The following is a 16,192-nucleotide window of genomic DNA, read 5'->3' on the forward strand; positions in this document are numbered from 1 at the left end:
GACGTCTCTTGACTGAAGGAGGATTGGTTGAGGGGTTGACTATCCATCGCAGGACTAGACACCGCTCGAAATCCCCTGAGTTAACTGAGGTTATGGCTGAAGACCAACCTCCTCCACTTCCACCCAGGGTGGAGGATACCCAAGATGAGAATGAGGTGCAACAAGCACCCCCGCCTCGTACTTTACGAGATTATCTACAACCGGCGGGAGTGAGTACGCCCTCATGCATGATTTTTCCTGAAAACACAGGACAAATGGACATCAAGCCAGGAGTTATCCAACTCCTTCCCAAATTCCATGGACTTGAATCAGAAAGTCCATATTTACATTTGAAAGAGTTCGATGAGATTATAGCTACATTATGTTTTCCTAATGTATCTGAGGATACAATTAGGCTGAAACTCTTTCCTTTTTCCTTAAAAGAGAAAGCTAAGACGTGGTTACATTCACTGCGTCCTAGATCCATTGGTACATGGAACGATATGCAGAGGGAATTCATAAAAAAATTCTTCCCACATCATAAAACGATTACCCTCAGAAAAGCAATCATGAACTTTGCCCAAAAGGAAGATGAAGCATTCTTCCAATGTTGGGAAAGGTTCAAAGATTTGGTCAGTTCATGCCCACAACACGGATTTGAAACGTGGCGCATTACAAATTTTTTCTATGATGGACTGACATCTTCCATGCGCCAAATGGTCGAGACAATGTGTAATGGAGAGTTCATCAACAAAGATGTTGACGAGGTATGGGATTACCTCGATAGTCTCGCTGAAAAAACACAATCATGGGACTATTACCCAATGGCGAACACCACGTCTAGGCCGACTCAATTAAAGGAAAAAGGTGGATTATATCTCTTGAAAGAAGAGGATGATCTCAAGTGTAAAGTGACTACGCTCATAAGGAAAGTTGAGGCCATGGAAGGAAAGAAGGATAAGGTCAACGAAATTGTTTGCGGCATCTGTGATTGCAACATTCACACAACTGAAAACTGTCCTACAATACCCGCCTTTCGAGGAGTGTTGAATGAACAAGCCAATGCCGTAAATAATTATCAAAGACCTTTTACTGGACCTAACTCCAACACATACAATCCTGGCTGGAAAAATCATCCAAACTTTAGTTGGAGGAATGGACAAACGGCGACTCCTCCGGGTTTCTTCAATCAAAATCCAAATCAAGTGAAACCTCAAGAGGAACCGGTTCAAAATCCCATACAAGAGCTGGCTCAGGCAATGCGGGGAATTACAGATTTTATGCAAGAGATAGACTCTCGTATGACGGTTATAGAAAAGGGGATGCTTCCTGCACAACCTCTCCCCAATCCTAAACCGCAGTACGAGAGTAATGATCCCAGCTCTTCAAATCAAATGAGGCATGCTAAATCCATCACCACTCTTAGGAGTGGGAAGATCATTGATAAAACTCTTGCGGTTAGGCCCAAAAAGCCTCAAGAACCAGAAGAGGACAACAATGATGGATCCAGTGATGCCCCACAAAAAGTAGAACCGGAACTTCTAGAGAAGCCAGTTGCTCCATTCCCCCAACGGTTGGTTTCACCAAAACCTCTCTCTAACTCTCAGGACATTATAGAGGTGTTGAAACAGGTGAAAGTCAACATTCCTCTACTTGATGTCGTTAAACAGATACCTTTATATGCCAAATTCCTGAAAGACTTATGCACGACCAAAAGACGGAAAATTATTCAAAAGAAAATCTTCTTGACTGAGAAAGTGAGTGCCATCCTAAAGCAAGACGTGCCGCAGAAATTCAAGGATCCCGGTAGCCCAACCATATCATGTGTAATCGGGAACCATCGAATTGATCATGCACTTCTTGACTTAGGAGCGAGCGTCAATTTGATTCCCTACTCGGTATACAAACAGTTAGGTTTGGGAGAATTAAAACCCACCCTAACCACACTACAACTTGCTGATCGCTCTGTTTGTGTACCAAGAGGGATAATTGAGGATGTGTTGGTCCAAGTTGATAGATTTTACTACCCTGTAGACTTTATCATCCTGGACACCGAACCCATCAATAACATGAGCACTCAGATTCCCGTCATTCTTGGTCGCCCATTCCTCGCCACGTCAAATGCAATTATCAATTGCAGGAATGGTATCATGACTATGTCTTTTGAAAATTTGACATTGGAGTCAAACATTTTTTTCAATAACGGCAGCAACGCAGAGGATGATGACGATTTCCACGACATTAACATGATTGACTCTTTCGTGGAAGATACGACACCTCTGACCTTATCCTCCGACCATCTAGAGACGTGCCTGGCCCACTCCCATGATTTTGATGATGACATGATTAGGGAGACATGTGCCTTGCTTGATACTGCTCGGTACTTGAAGTTAACCGGTGGAGGCCACAATTTGAAGAATTGCCACAAACCGATGTAGTGCCTCTACCGCCTAACCTAAGCCGCCCAAGCTTGACCTAAAACCTTTGCCCTCCGATTTGAAATATGCATATTTAGGTCAAGATGAGACATACCCTGTGGTGATCTCCTGCCCACCTGAAGAAAGAACAGAGAGTATGCTTATATCTACTCTCATTGAGCATAAAGAAGCCCGGATGGACGATAGCGGACCTCAAGGGAATCGATCCTCAATTTGTACTCATCGCATTTATCTTGAGGATAATGTGAAGACCTCTTGGCAATCACAACGTAGATTAAATCCAAATATGAAAGAAGTGGTTAACGTCGAGGTTCTTAAACTATAGGATGTAGGTATCATATACCCTATATCTGATAGTCAATGGGTGAGTCCAACTCAAGTGGTTCCTAAGAAGTCTGGCATCATCATCATAGCCAATGCCAATAATGAACTCGTGCCAACTAGAGTTACTACTGGTTGGAGAATGTGCATTAACTACAGGAAGTTAAATACCGTCACGAGGAAAGGCCACTTTCCTTTGCCCTTCATTAATTAGATCTTAAAAAGGTTAGCTGGTCATTCCTACTACTGTTTCCTTGATGAGTATTTGGGCTACAATTAGATAGATATAGCCCCTGAAGATCAGGAAAAGACTACATTTACATGTTGCTACGACACCTTTGCTTACCGAAGGATGTCATTCGGACTATGTAACGCCCTTGCCACCTTTCAGTGATGTATGATGAGTTTCTTTTCTGACATGGTGGGGCAATATTTAGAGGTCTTCATGGACAATTTCTCTGTCTTCGGTCCATCTTACAGTGAGTGTTTAGAAAGTCTTAAACGTGTGCTGAAAAGATGTGAAAAAAAGAACTTGGTACTTAATTGGGAGAAGTGTCATTTCATAGTTCATAAGGGAATTGTCCTTGGACATATTATCTCGTCCAAAGGGATCGATGTGGATAAGGCAAAAATTGATCTTATATCTAACCTACCCCCCCGCTAGAACATCAGAGACGTGCGATCCTTCTTAGTACACGCAGGATTTTACAGGCGATTCATAAAGGACTTTAGTCTTCTCTCTCATCCTTTATGTAATCTTCTTCAAAAGGATGCCCCGTACGAGAATGCCGGGAAGCTTTCACCAAGCTTAAGGGCACGTTAACCATCGCACCTATCATGCAGCCACCGACTCGAGCCTTCCTTTTGAGCTTATGTGCGACGCTTTTGATTATGCTCTTGGGGTCAGAGAAAAGATAAAAGGCCCTACGTCATTCATTACGCAAGTAGAACTTTAAATTCGCCGGTGAACTACTCGACTACGGAAAAGGAACTCTTGGTCGTAGTGTTCGCCTTGGACAAATTTAGGTCCTACTTGATCGGATCCAAGATCATTATCTACAGATCATGCGGCACTTAAGTATCTTCTTTCTAAGAATGATTCTAAGCCCCGTTTGATACGATGGATCCTTCTACTCCAAGAATTTGATTTGGAAATTAAAGATAAAAAGGGAGTAGAGAACGTAGTGGCCGATCACCTTTCTCGCCTTAATACCTCCGATTCCCTTGAGGTGACTCATATCAACGACATGTTCCCCGATGAACAACTGTTCAGAGTCTCCTTCACCTTGGTTTTCCGATATTGCTAATTATCTTGCTACAGTGCCATACCGACACAGTGGACTCGCAAGATAAGAAGAAATTTTTCACCGAGGTGCGCAACTTTTCTCGGATGATCCTTATTTATTTAAATATTGCCTACCAAATTCAAAGGAGATGTGTACCAGACGATGAGCATCCGAGCGTCATCTCCTTCTGTCACTCGAGGCTGTGGTGGTCACTTTTCTGGCTAAAAGACCACGGCCAAGATTCTGCAGTGTGGCTTTTTCGCCCACTATGTTTAGGGACACTCATGAATTTTGCAAAGCTTGTGAGCGTTGTCAAATTGGGAGCATTGTCCGTCGAAAGATGATGCCTTTGAATCCCATCCTTATCATTGAAGCATTTGATTGCCGGGGCATCGATTTCATGGGACCATTCCCAAAAATCTGGAAATCAGTATATTTTGCTCGCCGTGGATTATGTCACTAAATGGGTCGAAGCGATTCCGTGTCGAAAGAATGACCATCGCACGGTCATTAAATTCTTAAAAGAAAACATTCTTTCTCGATTCTAACGCCTCGAGCCATCATTAGTGATGGGGGCTCACACTTTTGTAATAAACCATTTGAGAGCTTAATGAAGAAATACGGTATCTCTCATAAGGTGAGCACTCATACCATCCACAGACAAGTAGGCAAGCCGAGATTTCTAATAGGAAAATTAAACACATCTTGGAGAAGACGGTCCAACCCCGATCGTAAGGATTGGTCAATTCGATTGACCGATGCCTTATGGGCATACCGCATCGCATTTAAAACCCCTATTGGAATGTCTCCTTTAGACTTGTCTATGGGAAGGCTTGTCACTTGCCGGTGGAGTTGGAACATAAGCGTACTCGGCGATCAAAAATCTTAAATTCAATCTGGACAATCGCTCGCTACGCAAACTTCAATTGAATGAACTTGAAGAAATCCTAATGATGCGTACGATAATTCGAGAATTTACAAGGACAAGATGAAAGCATTTCATGACCAACACATTTTGCGAAAATCATTCACGCCTGGTCAGAAGGTCCTTTTGTACAATTCTCGATTACATCTCTTCCCGGGTAAGCTTCGATCTCGTTGGACCGGCCCTTACATTGTTGTTACTGTTTTTCCTCATGGGGCCGTTGAGATAAGAGATCCCGACAATGGCAAGGAGTTTAAAGTCAATGGACATCGATTGAAACCATTTGTCGAGAAATTCGATTCAGAGGACATGTCCATGCCTCTGACTGATCCTGTTTACCAGGATAAATCTCCTAGTCTGATGGAGGTATAGGTAAGTTTCCTGTTTTCTTAGGACTAGGGTAGTTGCTTTATTTGTCTGGCTGAAGACGGTAAACTTAGCGCTCCTGGGAGGCAACCCAGTTCTTCATTTCATGTCATTTTTTTTCATTAGTCAGTTCAATGTTTGTGGGTAACATTACTGCAAACTCTCACGAGACTACAACTCGTCCACTAGGGGTAACCTAGGGGTTTAAAGGCTTGTTGCATACGCTAAATGCAATCGAGAGCACCTACGAAAGTGGTATAGGTAGGATTTTATTTTTTGTTATTTTTGTTGCCTTTTCTCTCGTGCTGACCGATGCCCATGCTGTGATCTCTTGGAAAGTGTCTCTCTATGCATCATCCAGGTACTATCTTCCCATTACTTCTCATTTACTCATTTTGTCCCATGTGCATTGCATGCCTATTTCGTTTACATTGAGGACAATGTAGAGTTTTGGTTGGGGGTGGGAGATTAGGTTTCTTAATCAGTGTTTCCTTGGTCTTGAGCAAAAATTGTGAAAATTTTTAAACTTTTCTAGAATTTCATATGAATTTGAAGCGATTTTGACGGCCATCTTGGACTTAGAATTTTAAAATGCGTGATGTTGGTACTTCATGACTCTTGGATTCAGTTATCTATCAAATTTCACAGTTAAGTTAGAACTATTAATCCATTATTAGAAGTTTTAAACATTGAATGAATCATAATTTTACATGTCACATCTCGCTTACACGTTAAGGTTTCATTCGATATTGAAGGATTAATTTGGTGATCACTAAGCTTGAAAGGAACCAACTTGAGAAATTGAAAAGATTGGGCGAATGGTTTTCACCATAGGTTTGCTCCCTATAGGTGAGGATTCGATTCCCCATGAATGATATGTGAAAAAGTTGGGTGTACAGTCTTTACCTTAGGTTTGCTCCCTATAGGTGAGGTTTGATCCTTCTCCTTGGCGTTACTTCTAATGAAAAAGTCAAAAATTAAAAAAATAAGGTGTAAGCCAAGTTGGGTTATCGTGATTTCTCTTATCTGTTACCAATGATATCCTTAAATATCAAGGTGAATCTTAATGTTGACAAGTCGAGATTAGACTATACATTCATAGATCTCAATAGTTAGAATTTTTCTAATTAATGGAATAATACTTTGAACTTGATTATGAAGTTTACCGTGCGCTTGAATCTAGGAGGAAGTAATATCCAACATTCATGAATCTGAGAATTCTCACATCTGGATTATTCTACAAAAATCACGCAAGTTTATAGAAATTGTTCTATAATTCTCAACTTACTTTTCGCATATTTTGCTCGGGACAAGCAAAATGCTGGTTGGGGGTTGTGTTGAGGGTCAAATATTGCATATCAGACCCATTTATTGCATGGATTTACAAGCATGATACCGTTTAATAACCTAATTTAATTGTATTTGTGATGCAGAGTGTATGTACGAGCCTGGACCGAAAAGGGTGCTTAAAGCATGGACTTAATGCTCTAATGACACTAAATCATGGGACGGACTCCAGAGACCCAAGATCAACAGAATTACACATCAGGGACCCAGAAAAAAATCGAGAAACCAAAGCTCAAACGGCCTGAAAGTCAGCCAGAATGCAAGATCACAGGGTTTCTACCATCCGTTCGGTTCGAAACTTCACATATGGCCTAAAGATCAAAAACTAACCGTACACGTCAAATTTCAGCCATTGGATCCCCCTGAAAGTGGCCCAACGGACAGATCAGCCCATAGATCAGTGATTTGGGGCCCGCCTGGTGTCTGAAAGTGCTTCAATCTTGGGCTCAACAGTTTAAATGAGCTGCCAAAACGGATAGACGGAGCAGATCTCTCAAAAGCATCATAATGGACCCCATTGGAGTGTGTGTGTGCATAGTGCATAAGTGCACTGGCAGTGCACAGGGACGAGAAGTCGGTCAATCCGACCTCTGCCCGTCTTCTTCTTCCAATTTCAACTAAAACGCACAGCGTTTTACGCCGTGCATTGCTGTTTTCGCCGGGAGATCATAGTGGACCCCACTCACTCCTCAGTTCAACGATCCAAACCGTCTATTTGATCCGGAGGATGGCCAAGACCCTCGCCTAGGTGTTTTTTCTCCACCATGCAACTTATCGCACGATCCTAGCCGTTTAACGCAGAATGGGCGGTGAAATTCAAAGTTCCATGGGCCACATCTACCATTAGCCAAAACAATCCATTCCTGGATGTTTTTTTTTGCAAGAAATCTAATGGATGGACTGGATTTCTCCGTATACTTCGATCATGGCCCCAACAACCACAACAGAGGGAATTGCGGAAGCTCTGTTTCGCAATCCGGCATCGGACGAAGCTCTGTGGGCCACCGTCGTACATTAATTTTCCAATCCGGACCGACCAGTAGGGGCCCACGGGTCCCCTCATCCAAGCCTAGGTGGAGGAATCTCAATAAACAATGAAGATCGTTTTTTTTTTATCTAAACAAGAGGACGAACGGTAGAAGCACAAGTCCCATGATTCATGTCGAATCCAAGCCAAATTGATCCATCTCCGACTGAAAATCATAGTGAATCCACTGGACGGAGTGGATTTTTGTGCCAGCATTGATTATGGTCCGCCAATCATCACAGATGCGTAAGTTTTTCTTTAAATCCTGCTGCGTAAACTGAGGGAGTTTCCGACTCCGTTACAACAACTACTCCCACCGATCTCTATCCTCTATAAAAGGGATCGGTTTTTGTTGAAGAGTGAGCGGTTTTGGTTTTGGGGAGAGAGGAGCTCGGTTTAGGAGGGAGTTGCTGCTGCTGCACGTGGAGAGCTGAAGCTTGGTTTCCATCGGGCTGAACGTGGAGTGCACAACTGGTCTTTGGTTGAAAGGAAGGGCTGCACGTTGGCTGGGAGTGCTGAGCAAGAGCAAGGAAGAAAGAAAGAGGAGAAAACGTGGAGGTGGCTTGGGCTGCTAGAATGTGCAAACGCTAAGGGTTTTCTTCTTTCCTTTTTCTTTTGTGTTCCGTTTTTTTTTTTCTCTTTTCACTTGTATTAATTTCAAGCCATCCATGTGTGGCTAATCCCCTTAGCTAGGGCTAAGAGGTGAAGCCTGTAGCGAGATGGGAGAGTCTAATTATATGCACTTAATTTAAATTTCTGAACTGAGTTTAAGTTGATTATTCAAGGAATAGTTTTGTTAGTCTTTAATGGTCTGTTGTGACTGAAATTACAATGGGTCTGCAATGGCTTTGAATATTTCTTCCCCTTTTCATGTTTATGAAGTCAGGTAGCCCTGTTGTTCATCATTGCTCCATGGGCATGGTAGGATGACAGTACTTTTCCTGATCCTCATACATTGTTGATTGGTTGGTAATTAGTTTAATCCTGTTGTTTGCTTTGTCTCTTGGGCATGGTTAGATGATGGAATCCATTCTAATTCATATACCTCTCATCTCTTGAAAACCAGATCAAGTAAGTTCAGTTTGATTTCCATGATTCCTGATGCAGGCAAAAGATCTCCCTGATCCCTACAAGTGGATCCTCTGAATCCCTAGTTTCCTTCCTCTGAATTACTTAAGTTTTAGATAATTATTCCACCATTATACATCAATTTACATTGGAGTTATATTACATCTTTTTGCTAGTTCTATATCTAGTCAGTTTCAGATCACGTACAAGTTTCAGTCCCTGTGGATTCGACCTCGGTCTTACCGAATTTATTACTACATCACAACCCTGCACTTGGGGTGTGAACACACAGCTGTGTCCTTGGAGCCGCTAATTAAAGATTGCTGTTGAGATGGGCTGGCAACTGACGCTGATGTTGCATCCTCTGCTGAGAAGATAGGCTAGGCAGGGGACTGACAAGGGGGAAATGGGATCACCGGTGAATCATCTCCCTGACGAGAATTGATATCCTCGACCGGGCTCGCGAACCTGGCCCTGTTGAAATATGGAGACAAATCTACCATTAATTCGGAGCTGCGATCGCACGAGTTCAACTCTCCCTGAGATGGAATGTGAACAAGCTGCTGAGGGAGGGGGTTGATGCTTGAAGAAAGGAGGTTGAAGAGCTCCTTGGGGGGTCTTTGGAGTGTTGATGGTGAGTGATATGGAACAATTTCCATTCCATGGAGAGAAGAAGAAGAGGGGAAGTCACCAGTGGATCTGGATTTGGAGAGCTTCCTGCCTGCTATGATAATGTTAGGCTGGTGCTCCGGGTAGTTGAGCTGCTTCCTACCAAAAATTAATGAGTGGGGAGAGTGTGGTGGATGCTCCTGGTCGCTACTATTGCTAACCGCACCTTCTGAAATGCTTGTGTGGGTCAGAAGAGGGCTGATGATCTTAACCGAGCCTGTGAGTTTTTGGGCTGGGCTAGGTGACCGAGCTGCAATATCTACCCTGTCTGAATGTTTCAGCAACAAGGCGTTGTCTGGGACACTGATGTAAACGCCCTGTCTAGAGTTCGGAGGGTCAGCATCACTGTTTGGGATTGTTAGTGTCATCTCACAAACACCTGCTGTGGAGCAATTTAGAAGCGTGTGCTCCGACTGAAAACGAGTTGCAACCCATTCTCTAGTGGAACCAGGTTGATCAGATGGTTTGCTAGATGGAGATCTGGTAGTTGGGATAATCCTGGAGGAAGAGGGCTTTTCCAACTCCGCCTGAACCAGGAACAATCTGTCACCGACTCTAAGCTCAATGATGCGCTGAAGATCTACATCCGAGTGTAGAATAACTTTGATCCTGGAGAAGGCTTGAAAAATACCATACCTACTAATAGTATCTAATTGAATAATTCTTCCAAAAGATCGCCCAAGATCAAGTAGAACAGATTCAAACCAGGCATGGGAGGGAATGCCATAGAGCCTGATCCAAGTCCCCACCTCCCCGCAGGCCGACTCCAGAGTCCAAGGTGTCACTGACTGAAGGCCCATCTTGACGTGCAGCTGTGTTTCTTCTATGAATTCCGAAATTTCTGATTTGGATTTGAAGGTGATGAGGAACGAATTAACAGATATCCTGGAGATGTCAATAGCAGAGGCATTAAATTTAGAGTCTCTTATAACATCTTGCAGCCTGATAATGGACGTATTTGGGTCTGTCGCTACTCTGATCAAAGCTAACTTGAGTTCATTCAATTTGAAATTCACCAGATCCGGATCAGCAACTATTGAAATTGCCATCCTAGGGTGTGTCCGGTCAGTTGGGTCCTGCTTCCCGGCCGAGATAGCTGCAGCGAAGGATGTTGTTTCTGCAATAGGGGCCTCCTATCTGCTAGGACGAGGAACAAACACCTTGTGGGCGAAGTTGCTGGCCACGGCTTTTTTCTGCTTTGCCTTCCTAACTGCAATGATTCTACCATCCACTCTATGGCCGTGCAGAGTATCCATGGCATTCTTCGCTTCTTGTTCATAGTAAAAACGGACAAACGCATAACCTTTTGGCCTGGAAGAATCTGGGAAAACTGGAGAGTAAACATCATACAGTTTTCCAAATCTGCAAAATATCTTCCACAGATCTTCAGATGAACAATCATAGGGAATGTTCCCCACGAACAAGCTGAAACCCTCTGATGGGTTGGCCTTCCTCGCCCATTTAGGACTGCCCGATCTTCTAGCCGATCTTCCTTTCCGCTGTTTAGAGCTAGCTACCGAGCCCCTTCTAGATGGGGCCCTCTCCCTACGCCATGGACTACGCCCTACCATCTGTTGCTCCCCACTTTGGATGATCGAGTTTGTTCATGCCAAGTCTTTTCTACATCGAGATATCATGCCAGATAATTTTCTTATACCAAGGGTTTTGAAATGGGTTTTGGGTAGGAAAAGGGAAGAGGGATTTGATGAGTTCTAGTAAACTTACACTCAAGTGCCTTTAATGCCCTAAAAGAGATGATTCTTGCTAAGGTCAGGAACGTGTCTCACATCTGTCAATAGACGTTCCACCCCACTGAATATCCTAATGCACATCGAACCAATACCAACCACCTTACAGACAATTATTATTATTAATTTTTTTTAAAAATTGTTTACAGGCAATGTTATTACCCATAAAAACATGTCCACCATCGTTCTTGTTGTAACTTGTGAACCAATTTCTATGAGAAGTCATGTGGTATGATGTTCTTGAATTCAAAATCTAGTCGTTACTTAGGTAACCACATTTACATGCAGTCATAACATCACAACCATCCACCTCTTCGCTAGATTACATCGTATTGGCTTCCTTCATCGCATTATTAGACTTTTTTCCCTTCTAAGGCTTATGATTTCGATAATCCTTCTTCATGTGCTATGTCATTCCACAATTCCAACACTTAATTTTTTTCATTCCCTTTTAATTTGAATCCAGATCGAGAATTTCCCTTCTTATATTCAAAATTTCTTCCATTGTTAACCAAAACATTTGTAGAGGTATCCTTGCTACTCTCTTTCTTTCTCAATTGCTTCATATGAATGGTTGAGATGTGACGCAGGGATGAACGTGATGAGGATAACCACTCCGAATCCACGGAGTTTCTCTGGACTACTCACAGAGACTTCTCGAATCCACGAGGAAAGAAAGCAGAAAATAGAAATAAATTCTAATAAATTCGAAATTGATTAATTGATTAATAAAAATGAGTTCACAACCCTTTAAATAGGGGTACTAAGCAATGTGAGAGAAATCAAAATCAAACTACAACTAAAACTCCTAGAATCAGTGACTTACTATAAATAGTAAACTTACTATTTATAGACGGTTGTGATGTCTACTAGTGCGCAAGTTTTTTGGCCAAAAATAGTAAGTGTCCTATTTGGCTTCACCAAACCGTTCTCCTAATTATTCTAAGCTCTTTTCACATTGGGTGCAACTCCTAAAGCCTGACGAATGAAGAGTTATAATCAAACTAAAACTTACTATTTATAGTAAAAACGAAATTAAAACAGGGAAACGACTGTCGATTCAGGGGTTTTTCGTAATTCCGGGTTGTGCAACCTGACATAGCCAGGTTGGTTGTCTAAAGTAGCTCGTTCTACCCCAAAATCATATATTTTACGTCAGATAACTCATTCCAGATTGCGAGATACGCTCGATCTAAGGTCCGACAGTTCGGATCACTTCCATCGTGGACCTAGTCTTTTCTGGTCTATCTTGGCGATGAAACTGTCCATGACCTGCTCTACATCAAGATGATAGTTTCAACATCGATGGTATCCGTACCGTAGATCAGAGTGTCTACGAGATTCTTATAAGACAATAAAAGCGAATTTAACAGAATTAATGCTTGATCTTCATCTCTGATTTTAACCTTCGTATTTGTCGGTTTCTAGAGAAATTCGCTATACATGCTCATGTGTTTACTCATATCAGATCTATCTGTCATCTTAAGATTGTAGAATTGTTTATTAACATAAAGACGACTGCCTACAGTTTTCTTCATGTACAAACTATCAAGTTTCGTTCATACCCCTGCGGCGGTCTTTTGATCTAGGACATTATACAAAACGTTGTTCACTGGACACATTTGGAAAAAGGTTGTAGCCCTCTCATCATGTTCATCTCACTTTTCATTAATCATAGATGCAAGACGCTTCACCTTACCAAGGAGAGCTTGTTACAATCCTCGTTGAATGAAAATGTCTCTTGTCTTCACCTGCAATAGTTCAAAATTATTTCTACCGCTGAACTTCTCTATTTTGTGTTTCATGTTAGATCCTTTCGTCGACGTATTTCAAATTAAAACTTGAAAATTTCCTTTGTCTATTAAGCCTTTTGTCTTTATTGCATTATTGTTGAACAATCATCACTAATGCAATTGTAAAAAGTCATTTTTACCGACTCGATGGATAGGCGGTTGAATAGAGGGCTTACCCTCAAGGTTCCCAGTCTCATTGTCTATTTGGTGTCTAGCTGCATCCGGCTCTAGCATGTCCAACAAAGCACATACACGACCGATCAAATTTGAGATAAACAAGTCCATCGAGTGCTCTCTTCGTTGTATGCTCAGATTCAATTGTTTAGGAAAGAAATGATGTTATGATCTAGTCTATTAGGGATTGTGCTGCGGAATCACACAGAGATGGATCTAGGATAACAATCCAAGAGCACCAAGCAAACACAAGAAAATATAAAAGATTTAACGTGAAAAATCCTTTTGGAAAAAAACCACGGCACAAAGCAATAGATCTTCACTATGAAAGCAGAAATTACAAAGAGAAAAGACTTACCATACTTAAGTAATCCTCAAATATCTCCCTTGCTCCACCATTTTAGAAACCCTAGAATGCTTTTAGAAAGCCTTAGAATCCCTTAGAATACCTCCTAATCCCGTTTACACCCATATATATAATTTTAGAAAGAATCTCAAATAAAATCAGAAAGAATCATAAACAAAATAGGAAACAAATCTCGCACTTGCGTAGTTTTGCGCAAAAAATCTATGTAAAATCTGATTAGATTTAGGACATTAAATACAACAATCTCCACCATGTCTTCAATTTTTAAATGTATATCTCCTTGTCCTCTTCTCGTATTTCTGCCTCGCATCATAGCTTCATTAATGCTTCTTGTGCACATTCTGTCTTCCTTTTACATCATCGCCAAGTCTAGAGAAGTTATATAGAACTTGAACTTCTCTATAGGAATAACCTTGGTGAGCATATCAGCTGGATTCACACTGTTGTGAATCTTCTCTAGTGTTACACCTCCTTCCTCAAGCACCTGTCGGATAAAGTGGTAAGAACATCAATGTGTTTAGTATGTGAGTGATAAACAAAATTTTTAGCCAAATTTATAGCACTTTCGCTATCACAGTTAACTAGCATGGCCTCCTGCTAAAGTCCCAACTGATTTATCATGCCTCTCAACCAAACACCTTTCTTAAACGCTTCCATCACTGTCATATACTCTACTTCTATTGTGAAAAGAGCCACCACGGATTGAAGCTTTGACATCCAACTAATTGCTCCACCCGCTAGTACAAACGAGTATCATGAAGTTGACTTTCTGAAATCCACATACCCTACTAACTTTGCCCATGTCTAAGATGTAGTCTTTTGTACCTCGAATGTATTGAAGTAGCCATTTCATCGCTTCTCAATGTTGCTTGGCGGAGTTTGATATGTATCTGTTCACAACATCGACTGCCTGTGAAATATCTGATCTCATATAGACCATGACATACATTAAACTGTTAACCGCATTCGAATAAGGCACATGAGACATAACTTGCTTTTTCTCATTTAATTTAGGACATTATTTTGAGGAAAGCTTGAAATGAGCCACGTGGGGAACGCTTATTGGCTTTTCTCGGTCTATCCTATACTTGATCAGCACCTTTTCAAGGTATTCTGCCTGTGATAACAAAAGTCTGTTCCTCTTCCTATCTCTATGAATATTTATGCCAAGAACCCTCTTTGCAGCCCTCAAATCTTTCATTTCGAATGTTCCTGATAATTGATTCTTCAGTATGTTGATTTCAGACATATCATAACAAGCGATCAACATATCATCAACATACGATACTAGGATGATGAATTTATCATTACTCAGTATCTTTTAATAGACACGGTGATTGTATTCACTCCGAGTAAATTTCTGACTCAACATGAAAGAATCAATTTTTTATACCACTACCTAGGTGACTGTTTCAGGACATACAATGACCTCATTAACCTACAAACTTTTTTCTCTACCCCTTTAACTTCGTAGCTCTCTAGTTGCTTCATGTAGATTTGCTCTTCCAACTCCTTGTGCAAGAATGCAGTCTTGACATCCATCTGTTCCAGCTCGAGATCGTATGGGCAACCAATACCAACACAAATCTGATAGATACTTGCTTAACCACTGGAGCGAATATATCTGTGAAGTCGATTCCTTCTCTCTGAGCATACTCCTTCGCTACTAGCCTCGTTTTGTATCTGTCATATTTCCTTTTGAATAGCTACTTGCATCTAATCATTTTTCGGCCCACTGGAAGCTCCATCAGCTCCCATGTGTGATTTTTGTGTAACGATTTCATCTCATCGTCCATAACCGCCTTTCACTTTTCTACATCAGGCTCATTAAGAGCCTCCTGAATAGTAGATGGGTCCCCATCATCTATGATGAGGGCATATGCAATATTAGAGTTGTCCTTATATCATCTTGGTAACTTGCGATCACGCGGTGGGTTTCTTCTAACAGGTGGCTACTTTACCTTCTCTTGTACCTCTGTCTGCACATCTGTCTCTGCCTGAGTATCATTTGTGTCAATCCGTACGTCTACGATCAACCTTTATGGTTCCTCTTGCTTCTCTTAATCATTCTTATGGAATAGGGAGCATTCATCAAATCTAATTAATGTCACGACTAGTGATAACCTTGCGTATGACCTTGTCAAATAACCTATAACCTTTCACACCAACACCATAGCCAACAAAGATGTATTTTTAGCTTTATGGTCTAATTTATCTTTCTCAACTGAAGGGTAAGCCTCACAATTAAATATGCACAAATCTGAGTAGTTCATCTTATGATCACTCTATACTTCCTTTGAGATTTTACATTCAATTTTCGTAGAAGGATACCGGTTCACTAAATAACAAGTCATTTTAATGGCCTCTGTCCATAAGTCCTTGCCCAACGCAGCACTTAACATGCATCGGGCCATTTGCTCAGCCACACTGTTTTGTTCAGGTGTATGGTGTACTGTGTTGTGCCTAATGATCTATTCATCCTTGTAATATTCATTAAACTCAGTGAAAGTAAATTCTCCACCATTATCAATCCTTAAAGCTTTTATTTTTCGCCCTGACCATTTTTCCATCATTGTCTTCCATTGTTTGAATACGGTGAAAACTTTAAATTTATGTTTCATGAAGTGAACCCAACTTTTTGAAAATAGTCATCAATGAATGAAATAAACCATGATGATCCCCCA

At 41.4% G+C, this 16,192-nt stretch overlaps 1 non-coding gene across 1 annotated transcript; it reads right to left on the minus strand.

Moving 5' to 3' along the window:
• Window positions 1-530: 530 nt before the first annotated feature.
• LOC131222156 (small nucleolar RNA R71) lies at window positions 531-637 on the minus strand. Its single transcript, XR_009159868.1, has one exon. It is a non-coding gene; the product is annotated as a small nucleolar RNA R71 (small nucleolar RNA).
• Between the last annotated feature and the right edge of the window lie 15,555 nt (window positions 638-16,192).

The sequence above is a fragment of the Magnolia sinica genome, chromosome 1 (assembly GCF_029962835.1).
Source record: "Magnolia sinica isolate HGM2019 chromosome 1, MsV1, whole genome shotgun sequence".
Lineage (NCBI taxonomy): Eukaryota > Viridiplantae > Streptophyta > Magnoliopsida > Magnoliales > Magnoliaceae > Magnolia > Magnolia sinica.